The sequence below is a fragment of the Salmo salar genome, chromosome 05 (genome assembly GCF_965601325.2).
Source record: "Salmo salar chromosome 05, fSalSal1, whole genome shotgun sequence".
NCBI lineage: Eukaryota > Metazoa > Chordata > Actinopteri > Salmoniformes > Salmonidae > Salmo > Salmo salar.
The window spans coordinates 22,664,669-22,691,853 of record NC_138295.1 but is presented as its reverse complement, the minus strand read 5'-3'; the positions used below and the strand labels follow the sequence as shown (position 1 = coordinate 22,691,853).

General features: G+C 41.1%; 1 protein-coding gene across 4 annotated transcripts in view; it reads right to left on the bottom strand.

Annotated features, from left to right (window-relative positions):
* The window catches only part of LOC106604462 (ecto-NOX disulfide-thiol exchanger 2), a 312,275-nt gene that overhangs the window by 282,724 nt on the left and 2,366 nt on the right, over positions 1-27,185 (bottom strand). For 3 of the 4 annotated variants that reach the window (XM_014199102.3, XM_014199101.3, XM_014199098.3), the window contains exon 2: positions 12-56. The exons of the other annotated variant lie outside the window; for it this stretch is intronic. The gene's annotated coding sequence lies outside the window, so the exon portion shown is untranslated. The remainder of the gene's footprint in view (positions 1-11; positions 57-27,185) is intronic. 4 annotated transcript variants of the gene reach the window in all.

Genomic DNA, 27,185 nt, shown 5'->3' with positions numbered 1-27,185 from the left:
TAAAAACTCACCTCACAAAATACCCACTTGGATGTACAACACTCTCTGAGGTGACCCTGTGGGGAAAAAGAAATAGGAGTCAAGGCACAATCAGCAGCAATGTTTTTTTCTTACAAGCAACTCTACGACAGACATGTCTAACACAGTACAAGCAACCCTCAACACAATCTGGTGATTAGATCCATTCTAGGAGTCAAAACATCAGGCCTGCGAGTGGTAAACAGGATTACATCCACATTCATGAGCACAACGATCATCATCATTACTTCTGATGCAATGTGGGCTTACGTGAATCATTAAAAGACCACATTTGATTGCATGTAAACAGCTGCTCATCTGTTCAGAGGGGTTGGTTTAAATGCGGAACACATTTCGGTTGAATGCATTCAGTTGTTCAACTGACAAAGTATCCCCTTTCCTTTCAGACAGTGAGTCCTCTTGACTGCCTTGAACTGATGCCTGTGAGCAAGGAGCTTTTCTTGTGTTGCTAGGATACAAAATTCTCCTCCATATGAGGCACAATCGGCAGCAATGTTTTTTTCTTACAAGCAACTTTAAGCACCACGACGGAGACATGTCTAACACACAGTACCAGAGACCCTTATCACAATCCAGTGATTAGATCCTCAACTCTAGGAAACGTAACTGTGCCGAGCTCCCTGCCTTCCAGGACGTCTATATCAGGCGGTGTGAAAGGAAGGCTCGGAAAAGGGGTACCGGTGCATCAACAGCTCCACAATAAAATGGGGTGCAGGCCAGGCAGCAGGCTGTTAGCCAGCCTGCCAGCTTTGTGGAGTCTGCCACTAGCACAGTCAGTGTAGTCAGCTCAGCTATCCCCATTGAGACCGTGTCTGTGCCTCGATGTAGGTTGGGCAAAATTAAAGATGGCAGTGTTCGCTTTAGCAATCTCACTAGTATAAAGACCTCCTCCATCCCTGCCAATATTGAAAGAGATTGTGATACCTCACATCTCAAAATAGGGCTACTTAATGTTAGATCCCTCACTTCCAAGGCAGTTATAGTCAATGAACTAATCACTGATCATAATCTTGATGTGATTGGCCTGACTGAAACATGGCTTAAGCCTGATGAATTTACTGTGTTAAATGAAGCCTCACCCCCTGGTTACACTAGTGACCATTTCCCCCGCGCAGGTGTTGCTAACATTTATGATAGCAAATTTAAATTTACCCCCAAAAAAACAACGACGTTTTCGTATTTTGAGCTTCTAGACATGAAATCTATGCAGCCTACTCAATCACTTTTTATAGCTACTGTTTACAGGCCTCCTGGGCCATATGCAGTGTTCCTCACTGAGTTCCCTGAATTCCTATCGGACCTTGTAGTCATCGCAGATAATATTCAAATTTTTGGTGACTTTAATATTCACATGGAAAAGTCCACAGACCCACTCCAAAAGGCTTTCAGAGCCATCATCGACTCAGTGGGTTTTGTCCAACATGTCTCTGGACCTACTCACTGCACAGTCATACTCTGGACCTAGTTTTGTCCCATGGAATAAATGTTGTGGATCTTAATGTTTTTCCTCATAACCCTGGACTATCGGACCACCATTTTATTACATTCGCAATCGCAACAAATAATCTGCTCAGACCCCAACCAAGAAGCATTAAAAGTCGTGCTATAAATTCTCAGACAACCCAAAGATTCCTTGATGCCCTTCCAGACTCCCTCTGCCTACCCAAGGACTTCAGAGGACAAAAATCAGTTAACCTGTTGGGGCTAGGGGGCAGTATTGACACGGCTGGATAAAAAAAACATACCCGATTTAATCTGGTTACCACTCCTACCCAGTAACTAGAATATGCATATACTTATTACATATGGATAGAAAACAACCTAAATTTTCTAAAACTGTTTGAATGGTGTCTGTGAGTATAACATAACTCATTTGGCAGGCAAAACCCTGAGACATTTTCTGACAGGAAGTGGATACCTGATGTGTTGTATTACCTTTAAACCTATGCCATTGAAAAACACAGGGGCTGAGGAATATTTTGGCACTTCCTATTGCTTCCACTAGATGTCACCAGCCTTTACAAAGTGTTTTGAGTCTTCTGGAGGGAGATCTGACCGAACAAGAGCCATGGAACGATGATGGCCCATTAGACACCTGGCGCGCGAGTTCATGTTGGGTACCCTCGTTCCAATACGTTATAAAAGAGAATGCATTCGTCCACCTTGAATATTATTCATGTTCTGGTTAACCTGTTAGGGCTAGGGGGCAGTATTGACACGGCTGGATAAAAAAAACATACCCGATTTAATCTGGTTACCACTCCTACCCAGTAACTAGAATATGCATATACTTATTACATATGGATAGAAAACACCCTAAATTTTCTAAAACTGTTTGAATGGTGTCTGTGAGTATAACATAACTCATTTGGCAGGCAAAACCCTGAGACATTTTCTGACAGGAAGTGGATACCTGATGTGTTGTATTGCCTTTAAACCTATCCCATTGAAAAACAAAAGGGCTGAGGAATATTTTGGCACTTCCTATTGCTTCCACTAGATGTCACCAGCCTTTACAAAGTGTTTTGAGTCTTCTGGAGGGAGATCTGACCGAACAAGAGCCATGGAACGATGATGTCCCATTAGACACCTGGCGCGCGAGTTCATGTTGGGTACCCTCGTTCCAATACGTTATAAAAGAGTATGCATTCGTCCACCTTGAATATTATTCATGTTCTGGTTAAAAAAGGCCCTAATGATTTATGCTATACAACGTTTGACATGTTTGAACGAACGTAAATATATTTTTTCCCCTCGTTCATGAAGTGAAGTCCGGCGGGCTTAGATCATGTGCTAACAAGACGGAGATTTTTGGACATAAATGAGCTTTTTTGAACAAAACTACATTCGTTATGGACCTGTGATACCTGGAAGTGACATCTGATGAAGAGAATCGAAGGTAATGGATTATTTACATAGTATTTTTGATTTTAGATCTCCCCAACATGACGGCTAGTCTGTATCGCAACGCGTATTTTTCTGGGCGCAGTGCTCAGATTATTGCAAAGTGTGATTTCCCAGTAAGGTTATTTTTAAATCTGGCAAGTTGATTGCGTTCAAGAGATGTAAATCTATAATTCTTTAAATGACAATATAATATTTTACCAATGTTTTCTAATTTTAATTATTTAATTTGTGGTGCTGAGTTGACTGCCGGTTATTGGAGGGAAATGATTTCCTCAACATCAATGCCATAGTAAAACGCTGTTTTTGGATATAAATATGAACTTGATAGAACTAAAAATGCATGCATTGTCTAACATAATGTCCTAGGAGTGTCATCTGATGGAGATTGTAAAAGGTTAGTGCATCATTTTAGCTGGTTTTATGGTTTTGGTGACCCTGTCTTTGAATTGACAAAACATTACACACAACTCTTGTAAATGTACTGTCCTAACATACTCTAAATTTATGCTTTCGCCGTAAAACCTTTTTGAAATCGTAAAACGTGGTTAGATTAAGGAGATGTTTATCTTTCAAAGGGTGTAAAATAGTTGTATGTTTGAAAAATTTGAATTTTGACATTTATTTGGATTCAAACAGTAGCGTGCAGTATTGAAGAGCCCTCTCACTGCTGCTCGATCATCCTATTTTTCCAATTTAATTGAGGAAAATAAGAACAATCCGAAATGTCTTTTTGATACTGTCGCAAAGTTAACCTGTTATGGCTAGGGGGCAGTATTTTCACGGCTGGATAAAAAACGTACCCGATTTAATCTGGTTACTACTCCTGCCCAGTAACTAGAATATGCATATAATTATTGGCTTTGGTTAGAAAACACTCCAAAGTTTCTAAAACTGTTTGAATGGTGTCTGTGAGTATAACAGAACTCATATGGCAGGTCAAAACCTGAGAGATTCCTTTACAGGAAGTGGCCTGTCTGACCATTTCTTGAACTTCTTTGCCATCTCTATCTTTTACAAAGGATCTCTGCTCTAATGTGACACTTCCTACGTCTTCCATGGGCGCTCAGAGCCCGGGAAAAACCTGAATGTCGTCATCCCAGCCCCAGGCTGAAACGCATTATCGCCTTTCTCAAGTGGCCGATCAAGGGACTGTGGGCTTAGGCGCGTGCCCTGGCCGCCCCCGTCTTTGTGATTTTTCCTCTGTTTGCCGAAAAGGAGGTTCCCGGTCGGAATATTATCGCTTTTTTACGAGATAAATTGCATAAAAATTGATTTTAAACAGCGGTTGACATGCTTCGAAGTACGGTAATGGAATATTTAGAATTTTTTGGTCACGAATTGCGCCATGCGCGCGACCCTGATTTACCATTTCGGATAGTTTCTGGAACGCACAAACAAAACGCCGCTATTCGGATATAACGATGGATTATTTTGGACCAAACCAACATTTGTTATTGAAGTAGCAGTCCTGGGAGTGCATTCTGACGAAGACAACAAAAGGTAATCAAACTTTTGTAATAGTAAATCTGATTTTGGTGAAGGCTAAACTTGCCGGGTGTCTAAATAGCTAGCCCGTGATGGCTGGGCTATGTACTTAGAATATTGCAAAATGTGCTTTCACCAAAAAGCTATTTTAAAATCGGACATATCGAGTGCATAGAGGAGTTCTGTATCTATAATTCTTAAAATAATTGTTGTGCTTTTTGTGAACGTTTATCGTGAGTAATTTAGTAAATTGTTAGTAAATTCCCCGGAAGTTTGCGGGGGGTATGCTAGGTCTGAACATCACATGCTAATGTAAAAAGCTGTTTTTTGATATAAATATGAACTTGATTGAACAAAACATGCATGTATTGTCTAACATAATGTCCTAGGTGTGTCATCTGATGAAGATCAAAGGTTAGTGCTGCATTTAGCTGTCTGCTGGGTTTTTGTGACATTATATGCTAGCTTGAAAAATGGGTGTCTGATTATTTCTGGCTGGGTACTCTGCTGACATAATCTAATGTTTTGCTTTCGCTGTAAAGCCTTTTTGAAATCGGACAGTGTGGTTAGATAAAGGAGAGTCTTGTCTTTAAAATGCTGTGAAATAGTCATATGTTGGAAAAATTGAAGTTTTTGTATTTTTGAGGAATTTGTAATTCGTGCCACGCCTATCATTGGATATTGGAGCAGGTGTTCCGCTAGCGGAACGTCTAGATGTAAGAGGTTAATTAAAAAGCAGCATTCCCTAAGAGAGGATGGCTCTCACTTCAGCAGTGATGAATTCATGAACTTCTTTGAGGAAAAGATCATGATCATTAGAAAGCAAATTACGGACTCCTCTTTAAATCTGCGTATTCCTCCAAAGCTCCGTTGTCCTGAGTCTGCACAACCCTGCCAGGACCTAGGATCAAGGGAGACACTAAAGTGCTTTAGTACTATATCGCGACACAATGATGAAAATAATCATGGCCTCTAAACCTTCAAGCTGCATACTGGACCCTATTCCAACTACTGAAAGAGCTGCTTTCTGTGCTTGGCCCTCCTATGTTGAACATAATAAACGGCTCTCTATCCACCGGATGTGTACCAAACTCACTAAAAGTGGCAGTAATAAAGCCTCTCTTGAAAAAGCCCAATCTTGACCCAGAAATTATAAAAAAAATAACTATCGGCTTATATCGAATCTTCCATTCCTCTCAAACATTTTTGAAAAAGCTGTTGCGCAGCAACTCACTGCCTTCCTGAAGACAAACAATGTACACGAAACGCTTCAGTCTGGTTTTAGACCCAATCATAGCACAGACTGCACTTGTGAAGGTGGTAAATGACCTTTTAATGACGTCAGACCGAGGTTCTGCGTCTGTCCTCGTGCTCCTAGATCTTAGTGCTGCTTTTGATACCATCGATCACCACATTCTTTTGGAGAGATTGGAAACCCAAATTGGTCTACATGGACAAGTTCTGGCCTGGTTTAGGTCTTATCTGTCGGAAAGATATCAGTTTGTCTTGTCTCTGTGAATGGTTTGTCCTCTGACAAATCAACTGTACATTTCGGTGTTCCTCAATGTTCCGTTTTAGGACCACTATTGTTTTCACTATATATTTTACCTCTTGGGGATGTCATTCGAAAACAATGTTAAATTTCACTGCTATGCAGATGACACACAGCTGTACATTTCAATGAAACATGGTGAAGCCCCAAAATTGCCCTCGCTAGAAGCCTGTGTCTCAGACATAAGGAAGTGGATGGCTGCAAACGTTCTACTCTTAAACTCGGACAAAACAGAGATGCTTGTTCTAGGTCCCAAGAAACAAAGAGATCTTCTGTTGAATCTGACAATTAATCTGGATGGTTTTACAGTCGTCTCAAATAAAACTGTGAAGGACCTCGGCGTTACTCCGGAGCCTGATCTCTCTTTTGAAGAACATATCAAGACTATTTCAAGGACAGCTTTTTTCCATCTATGTAACATTGCAAAAATCAGAAACTTTCTGTCCAAAAATGACGCAGAAAAATTAATCCATGCCTATGTTACTTCTAGGTTGGACTACTGCAATGCACTACTTTCCGGCTACCCGGATAAAGCACTAAACAAACTTCAGTTAGTGCTAAATACGGCTGCTAGAATCCTGACTAGAACCAAAAAATTTGATCATATTACTCCAGTGCTAGCCTCCCTACACTGGCTTCCTGTTAAGACAAGGGCTGATTAAGATTTTACTGCTAACCTACAAAGCATTACATGGGCTTGCTCCTACCCATCTTTCCGATTTGGTCCTGCCGTACATACCTACACGTACGCTACGGTCACAAGACGCGGGCCTCCTAATTGTTCCTAGAATTTATAAGCAAACAGCTGGAGGCAGGGCTTTCTCCTATAGAGCTTCATTTTTATGGAATAGTCTGCCTACCCATGTGAGAGACGCAGACTCAGTCTCAACCTTTAAGTCTTTACTGAAGACTTATCTCTTCAGTAGGTCCTATGATTAAGTGTAGTCTGGCCCAGGGGTGTGAAGGTGAACAGAAAGGCTGGAGCAACGAACTGCCCTTGCTGTCTCTGCCTGGCCGGTTCCCCTCTTTCCACTGGGATTCTCTGCCTCTACCCCTATTACGGGGGCTGAGTCACTGGCTTACTGGTGTTCTTCCATGCCGTCCCTGGGAGGGGTGCGTCACTTGAGTGGGTTGAGTCACTGACGTGGTCTTCCTGTCTGGGTTGGCGCCCCCCTTGGGCTGTGCCGTGGCGGAGATCTTTGTGGGCTATACTCGGCCTTGTCCCGGGATGGTATGTTGGTGGTTGGAGATATCCCTCCAGTGGTGTGGAGGCTGTGCTTTGGCAAAGTGGGTGGGGTTATATCCTACCTGTTTGGCCCTGTCCGGGGGTTTCATCGGATGGGGCCACAGTGTCTCCTGACCCCTCCTGTCTCAGCCTCCGGTATTTATGCATCGGGGGGGGGGGGGGGGGGGGCTAGGGTCATCTCTCTCTCTCTCTCTCTCTCCTGTCCCCAGTTCACCTGGCCGTGCTGCTGCTCCAGTTCCAACTGTTCTGCCTGCAGCTATGGAACCCTGACCTGTTCACCGGACGTGCTACCTGTCCCAGACCTGCTGGAACCCTGACCTATTCACCAGACGTGCTACCTGTCCCAGACCTGCTGTTTTCACCTCTCTAGAGACAGCAGGAGCGGTAGAGATACTCTCAAAGATCGGCTATGAAAAAGCCAACTGACACTTATTCTTGTGTTACTGACTTGTTGCACCCTCGACAACTACTATGATTATTATTATTTGACAATGCTGGTCATTTATGAACATTTGAACATCTAGGCCATGTGCTGTTATAATCTCCACCCGGCACAGCCAGAAGAGGAATGGCCACCCCTCATAGCCTGGTTCCTCTCTAGGTTTCTTCCTAGGTTTCTTCCTTCCTTTCTAGGGAGTTTTTCCTAGCCACCGTGCTTCTACACCTGCATTGCTTGCTGTTTGGGGTTTTAGGCTGGGTTTCTGTACAGCACTTTGAGATATCAGCTGATTAAGAAGGGCTATATAAATACATTTGATCAACTCAGGCACCAACAGGCTCCTGAACAGCCGCTATCCCAGGGACTATCAACTAGATTCAGTGGAATGCAAATTGATTGCAAGAAGACCAAACAGATATGTTTGACTAAAACAATTATTTTAAACCTTGCTTACATTTGTATACGATCATGTGTGAGAACACTTGGGAACAGATTCCTTAACTTCTTTGGGATAGGGGGCAGTATTTTGACGTCCGGATGAAAAGCGTGCCCAAAGTAAACTGCCTGCTACTCAGGCCCAGAAGCTAGGATATGCATATAATTGGTAGATTTGGATAGAAAACACTAAAAGTTTCTAAAACTGTTAACCTCTCTAGGGCAGGCGGGACGAATTCGTCCCACCTACGTAACAGCCAGTTGAATCCTGTGGCGCGATTTTCAAATACCTTAAAAATCCTATTACTTCAATTTCTCAAACATATGACTATTTTACAGCTATTTAAAGACAAGACTCTCGTTAATCTAACCACACTGTCCGATTTCAAAAAGGCTTTACAACGAAAGCAAAACATTAGATTATGTCAGCAGAGTACCAAGCCAGAAATAATCAGACACCCATTTTTCAAGCTAGCATATAATGTCACAAAAACCCAGAACACAGCTAAATGCAGCACTAACCTTTGATGATCTTCATCAGATGACACACCTAGGACATTATGTTATACAATACATGCATGTTTTGTTCAATCAAGTTCATATTTATATAAAAAAAACAGCTTTTTACATTAGCATGTGACGTTCCGGGGAATTTACGAACAATTTACTAAATTACTCACGATAAACGTTCACAAAAAGCATAACAATTATTTTAAGAATTATAGATACAGAACTCCTCTATGCACTCGATATGTCCGATTTTAAAATAGCTTTTTGGTGAAAGCACATTTTGCAATATTCTAAGTACATAGCCCAGCCATCACGGGCTAGCTATTTAGACACCCGGCAAGTTTAGCCTTCACCAAAATCAGATTTACTATTATAAAAGTTTGATTACCTTTTACTGTCTTCGTCAGAATGCACTCCCAGGACTGCTACTTCAATAACAAAATGTTGGTTTGGTCCAAAATAATCCATCGTTATATCCGAATAGCGGCGTTTTGTTCATGCGTCCCAGACACTATCTGAAATGGTAAATCAGGGTCGTGCGCATGGCGCAATTCGTGACAAAAAAAATCTAAATATTCCAATACCGTACCTCGAAGCATGTCAACCGCTGTTTAAAATCAATTTTTATGCAATTTATCTCGTAAAAAAGCGATAATATTCCGACCGGGAATCTCCTTTTCGGCAAACAGAGGAAAAAACACAAAGACGGGGGCGACCAGTGCACGCGCCTAATGCCCATTGTCCCTTGATCGGCCACTTGAGAAAGGCGATAATGTGTTTCAGCCTGGGGCTGGGATGATGACATTCAGGTTTTTCCCGGGCTTTGAGAGCCTATTGGAGCCGTGGGAAGTGTCACGTTACCGCAGAGATCCTTTGTAATTGAATGAGATGTCAAAGAAAGACAATAAATGGTCAGACAGGCCACTTCCTGTAAAGGAATCTCTCAGGTTTTGACCTGCCATTTGAGTTCTGTTATACTCACAGACACCATTCAAACAGTTTTAGAAACTTTGGAGTATTTTCTATCCAAAGCCAATAATTATATGCATATTCTAGTTACTGGGCAGGAGTAGTAACCAGATTAAATCGGGTACGTTTTTTATCCAGCCGTGTCAATACTGCCCCCTAGCCCTAACAGGTTAAAATAATGTCTGTGAGTATAACAGAACTGAAATGGCAGGCGAAACCCTGAGGACAAACCATCCCCCCAAAAAAGGAATTCAGCCTACCACTGATTTCAATGGCTGGCATTTTTATTATAAGGTGAAACCCTCCAAAATTACAGTTCCTAGGGCTTCCACTAGATGTCAACGGTCCTTAGAAAGAGTTTCAGGCTGGTTTAAAGAGAAATGAGGGGGAAGTTGTAGTTTTTCTGAGTGGCTCCCATTTTGGCTGTAGTGTTTCCAAGCGCAAGGCCGAGAGAGCGCGTACTTTGTTCAAATATTTTTTATTGAACACACACAAGAATGGTGTATAGGTATAAAAGACAAGTGTACAGTTCTTATCTAAACATAAGAAAACAGACATTAACCAAAAGACCCAGAGTTCTGGGCACAAAACAAATATTACAAAACAAGACATACAGAACAAGTAGAAAGAAAAGGGTTGATGTAACCCCCCCACTTATACCCCTCTTTATTACACCCTCTTCACCTCCCAACTGCTCAGGTGGCGGGGCCAGCACATGCTGCCCAAAGGTAGATTACCATATGACAATTGAGAGTGCGTTAAAAAGTGCAAATTCACAGCGCCGCCTGGTCCAAGTAAGAGAGGAAAGGCTGCCAGATTTGATCAAATGTTGATAATTTATTGTTCAGAATATATCTAATTCTTTCTAAGTGTACAGTGTTTGCCAGTTCGCTGAGCCATAATTTTGGTAGAGGGGAGAGAGCGCGTTCTTTTTGTTTATCTCCGGTAAAGACAATAACGATTCTCCGTCTTAAATTTTATCGTTTATTTGCGTATTAGGGTACGTATTGTTTGATTATAAACATTGATTGACTTGTTTGGATAAGTTTATTGGTAACGTTTGGGATTCATTTTGTATGCATTTTGAAGGAGGGAAACCGTGTGGATTATTAACTGAAGCGCGCCAGCTAAACTGAGTTTTTATGGATATAAAGAAGGACTTAATCGAATAAAAGGACTATTTGTAATGTAACTGGGACCTTTTGGAGTGCCAACAGAAGAACTTCAAAAGGTAAGGCATATATTATATCGCTATTTCTGACTTGTGTCGCAACCCTGGTTGAAAATGACTTGTTATGCATTTGTGTGCTGGGCGCTGTCCTCAGATTAGAGGTCGACCGATTATGATTTTTCAACACCGACACCGATTATTTGGGGGGCCAAAAAAAGCCGATACAGAGTAATCGGCCGATTATTTTAATTTTATTTGTAATAATGACAATTACAACAATACTGAATGAACACTTATTTTAACTTAATATAATACATCAATAAAATCAATTTAGCCTCAAATAAATAATGAAACATATTCAATTTGGTTTAAATAATGCAAAAACAAAGAGTTGGAGAAGAAAGTAAAAGTGCAATATGTGCCATGTAAGAAAGCTAACATTTAAGTTCCTTGCTCAGAACATGAGAACATATGAAAGCTGGTGGTTCCTTTTAACATGAGTCTTCAATATTCCCAGGTAAGAAGTTTTAGGTTGTAGTTATTATAGGAATTATAGGACTATTTCTCTCGATATATGATTTGTATTTCATATACCTTTGACTATTGGATGTTCTTATAGGCACTTTAGTACTGCCAGTGTAACAGTATAGCTTCCGTCCCTCTCCTCGCTCCTACCTGGGCTCGAACCAGGAACACAACAACAGCCACCCTCGAAGCAGCATTACCCATGCAGAGCAAGGGGAACAACTACTCCAAGTCTCAGAGCGAGTGACGTTTGAAACGCTATTAGCGCGCACCCGCTAACTAGCTAGCCATTTCACATCGGTTACACCAGCCTAATCTTGGGAGTTCATAGGCTTGAAGTCATAAACAGCGCAATGCTTGAAGCATTGCAAAGAGCTGCTTACAAGCCTGCTGGTGCCTACCACCGCTCAGTCAGACTGCTCTATCAAATCAGACTTAATTATAATAAACACACAGAAATACGAGCCTTAGGTCATTAACATGGTCGAATTCGGAAACTATCATCTCAAAAATAAAACGTTTATTCTTTCAGTGAAATACGGAACCGTTACGTATTTTATCTAATGGGTGGCATCCCTAAGTCTAAATATTCCTGATACATTGCACAACCTTCAATGTTATGTCATAATTACGTAAAATTATGTAATGTTAAATTAAATGTAATGTAATGTAAATGTAAAATTCATGCAAATTAGTTCGCAACGAGCCAGGCGGCCCAAACTGTTGCATATACCCTGATTCTGCGTGCAATGAACGCAAGAGAAGTGACAATTTCACCTGGTTAGTATTGCCTGCTAACCTGGATTTCTTTTAGCTAAATATGCAGGTTTAAAAATATATACTTGTGCATTGATTTTAAGACATTGATGTTTATGGTTAGGTACACGTTGGAGCAATGACAGTCCTTTTTCACGAATGCGCACCGCATCAATTATATGCACCACAGGACAGGCTAGATAAACTAGTAATATCATCAACTATGTGTAGTTAACTAGTGATTATGATTGATTGATTGTTGTTTTATAAGATAAGTTTAATGCTAGCTAGCAACTTACCTTGGCTTCTTACTGCATTCGCGTAACAGGCAGGCTCCTCATGGAGTGCAATGTAAAGCAGGCGGTTAGAGCGTTGGACTAGTTAACCGTAAGGTTGCAAGATTGAATCCCCGAGCTGACAAGGTAAAAATCTGTCGTTCTGCCCCTGAACAAAGCAGTTAACCCACCGTTCCTAGGCCGTCATTGAAAATAAGAATGTGTTCTTATCTGACTTGCCCCGTTAAATAAAGGGGTAAAAAAAAAAACTATTCGCCAAATCGGTGTCCAAAAATACGATTACCGATTGTTATGAAAACTTGAAATCGGCCATTCCGATTAATCGGTCGACCTCTACCTCAGATAATCGCATGGTTTGCTTTCGCCGTGAATCCTTTTTGAAATCTGACACGGCAGCTGGATTAACAACAAGTTAAGCTTTATTTTGATGTATTGCACTTGTGATTTCATGAAAGTTTAATATTTATAGTAATTTTATTTGAATTTGGCACTCTGCAATTTCACCGGAAGGTGTCGAAATGGGACGGTAGCTTCCCACTGATCCGCAAGAAGTTAAATAGAAATCACTTGGAGCTGATTTCCTGGTGTTTTTCTTTGTTTCTCAGAAAGCTTGTGGGGACAAATAAAACCAGTTGGGGAATCCTGTTATTGAGCACGACTGACTTTACACTATAGAGGTCCAGACTCCAGACCCCTTAGTTGATGCTAGATGTCAGAGGCCTGAAACAGTACACTGCGAAACTCAATTAGGCCAATTAGCTATCCCTTTCTATGCTGAACTAAACAATTACAATGTCAGTCAGTATAACACAGTAAGATTGGCAATAGAGTCACCAAAAAAAATTTGGTTCCGTCGCATGGATATCAGTTGCATTGAATGGACATGACAAAATTAAGCCAGCCTAAGAAAAATATATATAATTGAAATAGAATATATAATGATTGTTTTAGTCAATCATTTTCAACCTTGCCTACATTTGTATACAATCACATCTCCTGTGAGAGAATATTTAGGAACAGATTCCTTAAATAAAAATCAATTGGGGCTGATGTCCTGATGTTTTTAGTCTTTTTTAAAAAGATTATTATTAGAATTTGTTGCTCAGAAAGCTTGTGGGGGCAAATAACCCACTCCTTTGTTGCCTTGGCCGTGTGTTTTGGGTCATTGTCATGCTGGAATACCCATCCACGACCCATTTTCAATGCCTTGGCTGAGGGAAGGAGGTTCTCACCCAAGATTTGACGGTACATGGCCCCGTCCATCGTCCCTTTGATGCGGTGAAGTTGTCCTGTCCCCTTAGCAGAAAAACACCCCCAAAGCATAATGTTTCCACCTTCATGTTTGACGGTGGGGATGGTGTTCTTGGGGTCATAGGCAGCATTCCTCCTCCTCCTCCAAACACGGCGAGACGAGTTGATGCCAAAGAGCTCCATTTTGGTCTCATCTGACCACAACACTTTCACCAGTTGTCCTCTGAATCATTCAAATGTTCATTGGCAAACTTCAGACGGGCATGTATATGTGCTCTCTTGAGCAGGGGGACCTTGCAGGCGCTACAGGATTTCAGTCCTTCACGGCGTAGTGTGTTACCAATTGTTTTCTTGGTGACTATGGTCCCAGCTGCCTTGAGATCATTGACAAGATCCTCCCGTGTAGTTCTGGGCTGATTCCTCACCGTTCTCATGATCATTGCAACTCCACGAGGTGAGATCTTGCATGGAGCCCCAGGCCGAGGGAGATTGACAGTTATTTTGTGTTTCTTCCATTTGCGAATAATCGCACCAAATGTTGTCACCTTCTCACCAAGCTGCTTGGCGATGGTCTTGTAGCCCATTCCAGCCTTGTGTAGGTCTACAATCTTGTCCCTGACATCCTTGGAGAGCTCTTTGGTCTTGGCCATGTTGGAGAGTTTGGAATCTGATTGATTGATTGCTTCTGTGGACAGGTGTCTTTTATACAGGTAACAAGCTGAGATTAGGAGCACTCCCTTTAAGAGTGTGCTCCTAATCACAGCTTGTTACCTGTATAAAAGACACCTGGGAGCCCGAAATCTTTCTGATTGAGAGGGGGTCAAATACTCATTTCCCTCATTAAAATGCAAATCAATTTATAACATTTTTGACGTGCGTGTTCTGGATTTTTGTTGTTGTTATTCTGTCTCTCACTGTTCAAATAAACCTACCATTAAAATTATAGACTGATAATTTCCTTGTCAGTGGGCAAACGTACAAAATCAGCAGGGGATCAAATACTTTTTCCCCCTCACTGTATAAATTTGGAGCCATGTCCCTATAATGCTTAGAGAAGACCTTATGTCAAGTGCTATTGAAGTGTTGTGGTTGCAGGTTCACTTGGCACATCTAAAGCCTTTTCTTTCAGGGTGTTGCTATAGGTCACCAAGTGCTAACAGTCAGTATCTAAATAATGTGTGTGTAATGCTTAATAGTGTATGTGATGAAAACAGAGGTCTACTTTCTTGGGGACCTGAATATTGACTGGTTTTCATCAAGCTGTACGCTCAAGAGGAAGCTTCTTACTGTAACCAGTGCCTGTAATCTGGTTCAGGTTATTAATCAACCTACTAAGGTGTTTACAAACACTACAGGAACAAGACCATCCACATGTATGGATCACATTTTTACTAATACTATAGAACTTTGTTCTAAAGCTGTATCCATACCCATTGGATGCAGTGATCACAATATAGTATCTATATCCAGGAAAGCCAAGGTTCCGAAAACTGGGCCTAAAATAGTATATCAGAGAACAAACAAAAGATTGTGCTGTGAAGGATGTTAAAAATATATGTTGTTCTGGTGTGATTAATAAGGAGCATCCAGACGCTGCACTTGATGAATTTATGAAATTGCTTCTTCCAATTATTGATAAACATGCACCTGTTAAGAAACTGACTGTTAGAACTGTTAAGGCTCCATGGATTGATGAGGAGTTGAAAAATGATGGTTGAAAGAGTTGGGGTAAAAGGAGTGGCTAGTAAGTCTGGCTTACTTACTGCAAATTGAGAAATGTGACTAAACTCCACAATTTTTTTTATTTATTATGAAGCCAGGATCAATGATATAAAGAATGGAAAAAAACGTGAATACTTTAAATTAAATTATGGGCTGAAAGACAAATTCAACTCAGCATTTAATCAAATCAGATGGCTTATTCGTCACAAAGCCATTTGATGTTGCCAATTATTTTAATGACTTAAATTGGCAAAGTGGACAAACAGACAGGAAATGCCAACAACTAAGTGAGCCATCGTACTCACTCATAAAAATAACTAATAATTAAAGAAAAGCATTGCCAGTTATAATTTTGTAAAGTTAGTGTGGGAGAGGTGGGGAAATTATTGTTATCGATCAATAATGACATACCTTAGAGGGAAAACTACTGAGGATGGTAGCTGACTCTATAGCCACTCCTATCTGTAATATCTTTCATCTGAGCCTAGAGGGAAGTATTTGTCCTCAGGCCTGGAGGGAAGCCAAAGTCATTCCACTACCCAAGAGTGGTAACAGCAGACTTATCAGCTTGCTGCCAGCTCTTAGCAAACTGTTGGAAGAAAATGTGCTTCACCAAATACAATGCTATTTCTCTGTAAACAAATTAACAGACTTTCAGCATGCTTACAGAGAAGGGCACTCAACATGTACTGCACTGACAATTGTCTGATTGGTTGAAATAAATTGATAATAAAACGACTGTGGGAAATGTACTGTTAAGATTTCAGTGCAGCCTTTGACATTATTGACCATAGCCTGTTGAAAAAAACATATGTGTATGCCTTTTATCTAATAGAACTGAGGGTTTTCTTTAATGTAAGCTTCTCTAATGTCAAACATGTAAAGTGTGTTGTACCGCAGGGCAGCTTCCTAGGCCCTCTACTCGCCGGCCCTCTACTCGCCGGCCCTCTACTCGCCGGCCCTCTACTCGCCGGCCCTCTACTCGCCGGCCCTCTACTCTTTTCTGTTTTTACCAATGACCTGCCGCTGGCATTTAATAAAGCATGTGTGCCCATGTACGCTGACGACTCAACCATATACGCATTGGGGCAATTCCATTGTAAACGGAGTGAAACGGAGCATGAATGATTAGAAAATTAGCTATTTTAACTACTTTCATATTTACTTTGAATGTGTGTATTTTGAAGTACAGACTACAATTGTAGTGTTATTGTTACTACAAAGTCTCAAAATAAGGCTTTTCAATCAACCATATTTTCGATGCAAAGCTAACTTTCATCAAGGGCTTCGGTGATGTGTAATTGATTGCCTTTCGGTCAGTACTCGTTCTAAGCATAACGTTTGTGACTGTTACGAACGCTTCATAAAACGATTATGGACTCACAAGTCAGCATCACCGTATAACGCGATCGTGATAAAATGTTCATGCACTTCCTACTGCTTCCGAATAGTGCTTATGTTAACAAGCTAGCTGGTTATCGTAATCTGTGTGAGTGATCCATTTTGGGTGTACTCACGTTCTCATATGAACTGCAATGAAGCGTTGTTCTGATAACCGGAGCATTGCATGTAATCACATCACATGGCATAATAAAAGTCTTAAATTCATAAACATAATTAAGGTCTTAGAAATCCATAAATGTTCACCGGTCATGCGGAGTTTGTTGACTTCCTGAGTAAGCACAGGCACCCCCCCAGAGACAATATTGGTCTATTTGTGTGGTCTGCACTGCGGCGATAGAGGCACTCGCGCACTTAAACTGCAGCTGTCAAGCCTGAGGTGATTTACAATCTGACAAGAAATTTACTAAAGTGCGAACCCTGTGCCATTGGTAGGGTATAAAAAAATGTTTGCAGAATGGCTGGAACGGAGTGAATGAAATCAAACACATGGAAAACCATGTGTTCGATGTATTTGACAGTATTCCACTTAATCCACTCCTGAGGAGCGCATATACAGTACAGGTCAAAAGGTTTGGACACACCTACTCATTTAATGGTTTTTCTTAATTTTTAAAATGTTCTACATTGTAGAATAATATTGAAAACATCAAAACTATCAAATAACACATATGGAATAATGTAGTAAACCAAAAAAAGTGTTACATTATTTAGAGTAGCCAACCTTTGCCTTGAAAGCTTTGCACACTCCTGGCATTATCTCAACCAGCTTCATGATGTAATCACCTAGAATGCTTTTCCAACAGTCTTGAAGGAGTTCACACATATGCTGAGTACTTGTTGGCAGCTTTTCCTTCATTCTGCTGTCCAACTCATCCCAAACCATCTCAGTTGGGTTGAGGTCGGGTGATTGTGGAGGCCAGGTCATCTGATGCAGCACTCCATCACTCTCCTTGGTCAAATAGCCCTTACACAGCCTGGAGGTGTGTTGGGTCATTGTCCTGTTGAAGAACAAATGATAGTCCCACTGAGCCCAAACCAGATGGTGTATCGCTGCAGAATGCTGTGGTAGCCATGCTGGTTAAGTGTGCCTTGAATTCTAAATAAATCACTGACAGTGTCACCAGCAAAGCACCACCACACCACCTCCTCCATGCTTCACGCTGAGAACCACACACGCAGAGATCATCTGTTCACCTACTCTGTGTCTCACAAAGGCGTGGCGGTTCTAACAAAAAATCCCCAATTTGGCCTCATCAGACCAAAGGATAGATTAGACTGGTGACAACATCCATTCCTCGTGTTTCTTGACCCAAGCAAGTCTTCTTATTCGCCCAAGAAGGCCTGATTCATGCAGTCTCCTCTGAACAGTTGATGTTGAGATGTGTATGTTACTTGAACTCTGAAGTAACAGTTAATTGCCGATGTCTGAGGCTGGTAACTCTAATGACCAACTCTTCAGCAGAGGTAACTCTCGGTCTTCCTTTCCTCTGGTGGTCCTCATGAGAGCCAGTTTCATCATAACGCTTTATGGTTTTGCGACTGCACTTGAAGTTTCACATTTCTTGAAATGTTCTGGATTGACTGACCTTCGTGTCTTAAAGTAATGGACTGTCGTTTCTCTTTGCTTATTTGAGCTGTTCTTGCCATAATATGGACTTGGTCTTTTACCAAATAGGGCTATCTTCTGTATACCACCCGAACCTTGTCACAACACAACTGATTGGCTCAACGCATTAAGGAACGTAATTCCACAAATGAACTTAACAAGGCACATCTGTTAATTGAAATGCAATCCAAGTGACTACCCCATGAAGCTGGTTGAGAGAATGCCAACAGTGTGCAAAGCTGTCAAGGCAAAGGGTGGCTACATTGAAGAACTTAAAATATATTTTGATTTGTTTAACACTTGTTCGGTTACTATATGATTCAATATGTCTTATTTCACAGTTTTGATGTCTTCACTATTATTCTACAATGTAGTTTTAGCTACAAAAATAAAGAAAAAACGCTTGAATGAATAGGTGTCCAAACTTTTGACTGGTACTGTATGTATCTACGCCATTTAGCAGACACTTATCCAAAGCAACTTACAGTATGTGCATACATTTGTATTATATTTGGACCCACGGGAACCAAACCCACAACCTTAACCATGCTAGCGTCAAGCTCAACCAAATGAGCCACACAGGACCAAAGAGGCTAGGGGTTGTCAGTTGTGGCTGGTGGACGGAGAAACCGGAGGACAGGCTCATTGTAATTCATACAGTGGGGTAAAAATATTTGATCCCCTGCTGATTTGTACGTTTGCCCACTGACAAAGAAATTATCAGTCTATAATTTTAATGGTAGGTTTATTTGAACAGTGAGAGACAACATAACAAAATATCCAGGAAACACGCTTGTCAGAAATGTTATAATTGATTTGCATTTTAATGAGTATACTGCCCCCTACCCCCAACAGGTTAACACCGTAATATGGATAATTGGGTAACTGTTAACCTGTTAGGGCTAGGGGGCAGTATTGACACGGCCGGATAAAAAACGTACCCGATTTAATCTGGTTACTAATCCTGCCCAGTAACTAGAATATGCATATAATTGTTTGATTTGGATAGAAAACACCCTAAAGTTTCTAAAACTGTTTGAATGGTGTCTGTGAGTATAACAGAACTCATATGGCAGGCAAAAACCTGAGAGGATTCTATATGGGAAGTGGCCTGTCTGACAAGTTGTTCTTCATCTTGGCTCTTTTTATTGAAGACTGAGGATCTTTGCTCTAACGTGACACTTCCTACGGCTCCCATAGGCTCTCAGAGCCCGGGAAAAAGCTGAACGATATCGAGGCAGCCTCTGGCTGAAACACATTATCGCTTTTGGCAAGTGGCCGATCAGAGTACTATGGGCTTGATTTTAAACAGTGGTTGACATGCTTCGAAGTACGGTAATGGAATATTTCGAATTTTTTTGTCACGAAATGCGCCATGCTCGTAACCCTTATTTACCCTTTCGGATAGTGTCTTGAACGCACTAACAAAACGCCGCTATTTGGATATAACTATGGATTATTTGGGACCAAACCAACATTTGTTATTGAAGTAGAAGTCCTGGGAGTGCATTCTGAGGAAGAACACCAAAGGTAATAACATTTTTCTTATAGTAAATCGGAGTTTGGTGAGTGCTAAACTTGCTGGGTGTCTAAATAGCTAGCCCTGTGATGCCGGGCTATCTACTTAGAATATTGCAAAATGTGCTTTCACCGAAAAGCTATTTTAAAATCGGACATATCGAGTGCATAGAGGAGTTCTGTATCTATAATTCTTAAAATAATTGTTATGCTTTTTGTGAACGTTTATCGTGAGTAATTTAGTAAATTCACCGGAAGTTTGCGGGGGGTATGCTAGTTCTGAACGTCACATGCTAATGTAAAAAGCTGTTTTTTGATATAAATATGAACTTGATTGAACAAAACATGCATGTATTGTATAACAATGTCCTAGGTGTGTCATCTGATGAAGATCAAAGGTTAGTGCTGCATTTAGCTGTCTTCTGGGTTTTTGTGACATGATATGCTATCTTGAAAAATGGGTGTCTGATTATTTCTGGCTGGGTACTCTGCTGACATAATCTAATGTTTTGCTTTCGTTGTAAAGCCTTTTTGAAATCGGACAGTGTGGTTAGATTAACGAGAGTCTTGTCTTTAAAATGCTGTAAAATAGTCATATGTTTGAGAAATTTAAGTAATAGCATTTCTAAGGTATTTGAAAATCGCGCCACGGGATTCAACTGGCTGTTGCATAGGTGGGACGAATTCGTCCCGCCTAGCCCAGAGAGGTTAACCTGTTAGGGCTAGGGGGCAGTATTTGCACGGCCGGATAAAAAAACGTACCAGATTTAATCTGGTTACTACTCCTGCCCAGTAACTAGAATATGCATATAATTGTTTGATTTGGATAGAAAACACCCTAAAGTTTCTAAAACTGTTTGAATGGTGTCTGAGTATAACATAACTCATATGGCAGTCAAAACCCTGAGACAAATCCTGACAGGAAACTGAAATCTGATGTGTGGATATCACTTCAAACATTTGCCATTGAAACACAGGGGCTTGCGATTCATTTAGCACTTCCTATGGCTTCCACTAGATGTCCCCAGTCTTTACAAAGTGGTTTGAGCCTCCTATCAAAAGTGACTGAAAGAGAGGATGTTTACCTTGGTCACAGGGGATGGGCCATTACCATTGTGACGTCGGCGCCCATGGGTACTCTCCCTTTTCGAAACGTTTTGAAAGACAATGCAACCGTCCCAATGGAATATTATTGAAGCCCTGGTTGAAAAAGCCCCTAAAGATTTATGTTATACAACGTTTGACATGTTTGAACGAACTTAAATATATATTTTTTGCTCATTCCTGACGACAAGTCAGACGCACACGGTACATTTTCACTAGCCTTCGGAGCGCGCTAACACTATTGGGACATAAATTATTAACTTTTTTGAACAAAACTAAATTTGTTATGGACCTGGGATTCCTAGACGTGCCTTCTGATAAAGATAATCAAAGGTAAGGGATTATTTACAATAGTATTTTTGATGGTTGGTCATTCCAAGATGGCTCCAACATTTATAGCCTAGACTTTTTTTCTGGGAATACCACGTCGTTTATTGCAAAGTGTGATTTCCCAGTAAAGTTATATTTAAATCTGGCAAAGAGATGGCATTCAAGACATGTTAATCTATAAGTCTTTGAATGACAATATTACATTTTAACAATGTTTTCAAATAGTAATTTTGTAAATTGTAGCGCTGATTCATCGGAAGCATTTGAGGGAAAAGTTTTTCTGAACGTCATGCGCCGATGTAAAATGCTGTTTTTATATATAAATATGAACTTTATCGAACAAAAAATGCATGTGTTGTGTAACATGATGTCCTAGGAGTGTCATCTGATGGTTGTCAAAGGTTAGTGCTGCATTTAGCTGTGTTTTGGGTATTTGTGATGCATGCTAGTTGCTTTGAAAATGGCTGTGTGATTATTTCTGGCTGGGTACTCTGCTGACAATCTAATGTTTTGCTTTTGCTGTAAAGCCTTTTTGAAATCGGACAACGTGGTTCGATTCAGGAGAGGTGTATCTATAAAACGGTGTAAAATAGTCATATGTTTGAGAAATTGAAGTTATAGCATTTATGAGGTTTTGCATTTAGCGCAACGCGATTCCACTGGCTGTTGATTAGGGTGGGATGCAAGCGTCCCACAAGCCCAGACAGGTTAATGACTTGGAGAAGATCTGCAAAGAGGAGTGCGACAAAATCACTCCTGGTGGCCAACTAAAAGAAACGTCTGACCTCTGTGATTGCCAACAAGGGTTTTGCCACCAAGTACTAAGTCATGTTTTGAAGAGGGGTCAAATACACTGCTCAAAAAAATAAAGGGAACACTTAAACAACACATCCTAGATCTGAATGAAAGAGATAATCTTATGAAAAACTTTTTTCTTTACATAGTTGAATGTGCTGACAACAAAAATCACAAAAATAATCAATGGAAATCCAATTTATCAACCCATGGAGGTCTGGATTTGGAGTCACACTCAAAATTAAAGTGGAAAACCACACTACAGGCTGATCCAACTTTGATGTAATGTCCTTAAAACAAGTCAAAATGAGGCTCAGTAGTGTGTGTGGCCTCCACGTGCCTGTAACCTCCCTACAACGCCTGGGCATGCTCCTGATGAGGTGGCGGATGGTCTCCTGAGGGATCTCCTCCCAGACCTGGACTAAAGCATCCGCCAACTCCTGGACAGTCTGTGGTGCAACGTGGCGTTGGTGGATGGAGTGAGACATGATGTCCCAGATGTGCTCAATTGGATTCAGGTCTGGGGAACGGGCGGGCCAGTCTATAGCATCAAGGCCTTCCTCTTGCAGGAACTGCTGACACACTCCAGCCACATGAGGTCTAGCATTGTCTTGCATTAGGAGGAACCCAGGGCCAACCGCACCAGCATATGGTCTGAGGATCTCATCTCAGTACCTAATGGGAGGCTGTAAGCACAACCCCCACCTGTGGAAGTCGGGCCCTCATACCACCCTCATGGAGTCTGTTTCTGACCGTTTGAGCAGACACATGCACATTTGTGGCCTGCTGGAGGTCATTTTGCAGGGCTCTGGCAGTCCTCCTCCTGCTCCTCCTTGCACAAAGGCGGAGGTAGCGGTCCTGCTGCTGGGTTGTTGCCCTCCTACGGCCTCCTCCACGTCTCCTGATGTACTGGCCTGTCTCCTGGTAGCGCCTCCATGCTCTGGACACTACGCTGACAGACACAGCAAACCTTCTTGCCACAGCTCGCATTGATGTGCCATCCTGGATGAGCTGCACTACCTGAGCCACTTGTGTGGGTTGTAGACTCCGTCTCATGCTACCACTAGAGTGAAAGCACCGCCAGCATTCAAAAGTGACCAAAACATCAGCCAGGAAGCATAGGAACTGAGAAGTGGTCTGTGGTCACCACCTGCTGAACCACTCCTTTATTGGGGGTGTCTTGCTTATTGCCTATAATTTCCACCTGTTGTCTATTCCATTTGCACAACAGCATGTGACATTTATTGTCAATCAGTGTTGCTTCCTAAGTGGACAGTTTGATTCCACAGAAGTGTGATAGACGTTGTGATAGACAATGTGTTGTTTAAGTGTTCCCTTTATTTTTTTGAGCAGTATACTTTTTTCCCTCATTAAAATGCAGATCATTTCATAACATTTTTGACATGCGTTTTTCTGGATTTTTTGTTGTTGTTATTCTGTCTCTCACTGTTCAAATAAACCTACTATTAAAATTATAGACTGATAATTTCTTTGTAAGTGGGCAAACGTACAAAATCAGCAGGGGATCAAATTCTTTTTTCCCCCACTGCAGGTACAGTTGAAGTCGGAAGTTTACATACACTTAGGTTGGAGTCATTAAAACTCAATATTCAACCACTCCACAAATGTCTTCTTAACAAACTATAGTTTTGGCAAGTCGGTTAGGACATCTACTTTGTAATTTTTCCAACAATTGTTTACAGACATTATTTCACTTATAATTCACACTATCACAATTCAAGTGGGTCAGAAGTTATCATACACTAAGTTGACTGTGCCTTTAAACAGCTTGGAAAATTCCAGAAAATGATGTGATGGCTTCAGAAGCTTCTGATCATCATTTGAGTCAATTGGAGGTGTACCTGTGGATGTATTTCCAGGCCTACCTTCAAGCTCAGCGCCTCTTTGCTTGACATCATGGGAAAATCAATCAGCCAAGACCTCAGAAAAAAAATGTTGACCTCCACAAGTCTGTTTCATCCTTGGGACCAATTTTCAAACGCCTGAAGGTACCACGTTCATCTGTACAAACAACAGTATGCGAGTATAAACACCATGGGACCACGCAGCTGTCATACCGCTCAGGAAGGAGACACGTTCTGTCTCCTAGAGATGAATGTACTTTAGTGTGAAAAGTGCAAATCAATCCCAGATCAAGAGAAAAGGACCTTGTGAAGATGCTGGAGGAAACAGGTACAAAAGTATCTATATCCACAGTAAAACAAGTCCTATATCGACATATCCTGAAAGGCCGCTCAGCAAGGAAGAAGCCACTGCTCCAAAACCGCCATAAAAAAGCCAGACTACGGTTTGCAACTGCACATGGGGACAAAGATTGTACTTTTTGGAGAAATGTCCTCTGGTCTGATGAAACAAAAATATTATTGTTTGGCCATAATGACCATCGTTATGTTTGGAGGAAAAAGGGGGAGGCTTGCAAGCCGAAGAACATCTCAACCCTGAAGCACGGTGGTGGCAGAATCATGTTGTGAGGGTGCTTTGCTGCAGGAGGGAGTGGTGCACTTCACAAAATACATGGCATCATGAGGTTAGGAAAACTGTGGATATATTGAAGCAACATCTCAAGACATCAGTCAGGAAGTTAAAGTTTGGTTGCAAATGGGTCTTCCAAATGGACAATGACCCCAAAGCATAGGCTTAAGGACAACAAAGTCAAGGTATTGGAGTGGCCATCACAAAGCCCTGACCTCAATCCCATAGAAAATTTGTGGGCAGAACTGAAAAAGCATGTGCGAGCAAGGAGGCCTACAAATCCAACTCAGTTACACCAGCTCTGTCAGAAGGAATGGGCCAAAATCCACCCAACTTATTGTGGGAAGCTTGTGGAAGGCCACCCAATAACATTTGACCCAAGTTAAACAATTTAAAGGCAATGCTACCAAATACTAATTGAGTGTATGTAAACTTCTGACCCATTGGGAATGTGATGAAAGAAATAAAAGCTGAAATAAATAATTCTCTTCTATTATTCTGACATTTCACATTCTTAAAATGAAGTGGTGATCCTAACTGACCTAAGACAGGGGATTTTTACTAGGAATAAATGTCAGGAATTGTGAAAAACTGAGTTTAAATGTATTTGGCTAAGGTGTATGTAAACTTCCGACTTCAATGACGCCAAAACCACTGGCTCCAGGAGGTCATCTACAAGTCTCTGCTAGGTAAAGCCCCGCCTTATCTCAGCTCACTGGTCACCATAGCAGCACCCAACCATAGCACGCGCTCCAGCAGGTATATCTCACTGGTCACCCTCAAAGCCAATTCCTCATTTGGCCGCCTTTCCTTCCAGTTCTCTGCTGCCAATGACTGGAACCAACTGCAAAAATCACTGAAGCTGGAGACTCGTATCTCCCTCACTAGCTTTAAGCACTAGCTGTCAGAGCAGCTCACAGATCACTGCACCTGTACATAGCCCATCTGTAAATAGCCCATCCAACTACTTCATCCCCATACTGTATTTATTTATCTTGCTCCTTTGCATCCCAGTATCTCTACTTGCACATTCATCTTTTGCACATCTACCATTCCAGTGTTTAATTGCTATATTGTAATTACTTCGGCACCATGGCCTATTTATTGCCTTACCTCCCTTATCCTACCACATTTGCACATACTGAATATAGACTTTTTCTACTGTATTATTGACTGTATGTTGGTTTATTTTACATTTTAGTCATTTAGCAGACGCTCTTATCCAGAGCGACTTACAGTAGTGAATGCATACATTGCATGCATTTTTTTTTTGTTGTACTGGCCCCCCGTGGGAATCGAACCCACAACCCGGGCGTTGCACACACCATGCTGGTGTTGCAAACACCATGCTCTACCATCTGAGCAATGTGTTGTTTATTCCTGTGTTGTATGTGTCGAACTACTTTGCTTTATCTTGGCCAGGTCGCAGTTGCAAATGAGAACTTGTTCGCAACTAGCCTACCAGGTTGATTAAAGGTTGGGGGGGGGGGGGGGGGGAGAAATAACCTGTATATGGAACGTAATGAGGAATGGTATCAAACATATGTCATTCATGATTTAGAATGAAATAACTAAAACTGTGTACATTTGAAATAGAGTGCAGTGTCATCATTTCAGTCTCTTTTGGGACCCTGTCACATTCATAATGCAGAATGTCACATCCAATTCTCCTCTAGTGTTATGAAAATGCTAATATTTATATACTTAGAGGTATGCAACCCTCAAATTTACAAATAAAGAATTGTAAAGCATTTTAGCACATTTGTGCATTTTTCGTTGGTTAACACGGGACCCACGAGTGCATAGCCTATGCAATATGTATTCAAGTTAATGGTGATTTCTTGGCTCATGAGGTACACTGCATTTTCAGATGACTAAAACACTATCATGATGAAATTTGGTGAAGAAATCTTGAATATATTAACACTCATTTTGCACAGCATCACATCCATAACTGTCAATTTTCCTCTCTAAAGTATAAGAAACTTTTAATATTTTCATCATTGTTGTTTTTGTGTAGGCAAGCCTTCCTTTCAAAGTGTCTTAATATTTTACCCTAATACCTTGAGATTCACAGACTTTAGCGGATGCATCTGTTCTCCCAAAAATACCTGTCCTTAAACTGGTCCTGAACATCTAAAACTAAAAGCATTGTATTTGGTACATATCATTCCCTAAGTTCTAGACCTCAGCTGAATCTGGTAATGAATGGTGTGGCTGTTGAACAAGTTGAGGAGACTAAATTACAGTGTTACCTTAAATTGTAAACAGTCATGGTCAAAAAATATAGATTCAATGGTTGTAAAGATGGGGAGGTCTGTTCGTAATAGAGAGATGCTCTGCTTTTATGACACCGCATACCAAAAAGCAAGTCCTGCAAACTTTAGTTTTGTCCTATCTTGATTATTGTCCAGTCGTGTTGTCGAGTGCTGCAAGGAAAGACTTAGGTAAGCTGCAGCTGGCCCAGAACAGAGCAGCACACCTTTCTCTTCATTGTAATCAGAGGGCTAATATAAATACTATGCATGCCAGTCTCTCTTGGCTAAGAGTTGAGGAGAGTGACTGCATCACTTCTTTTTATAAGAAACATTAATGTGTTCAAAATTGTTTGCATAGTCAGATTACACACAGC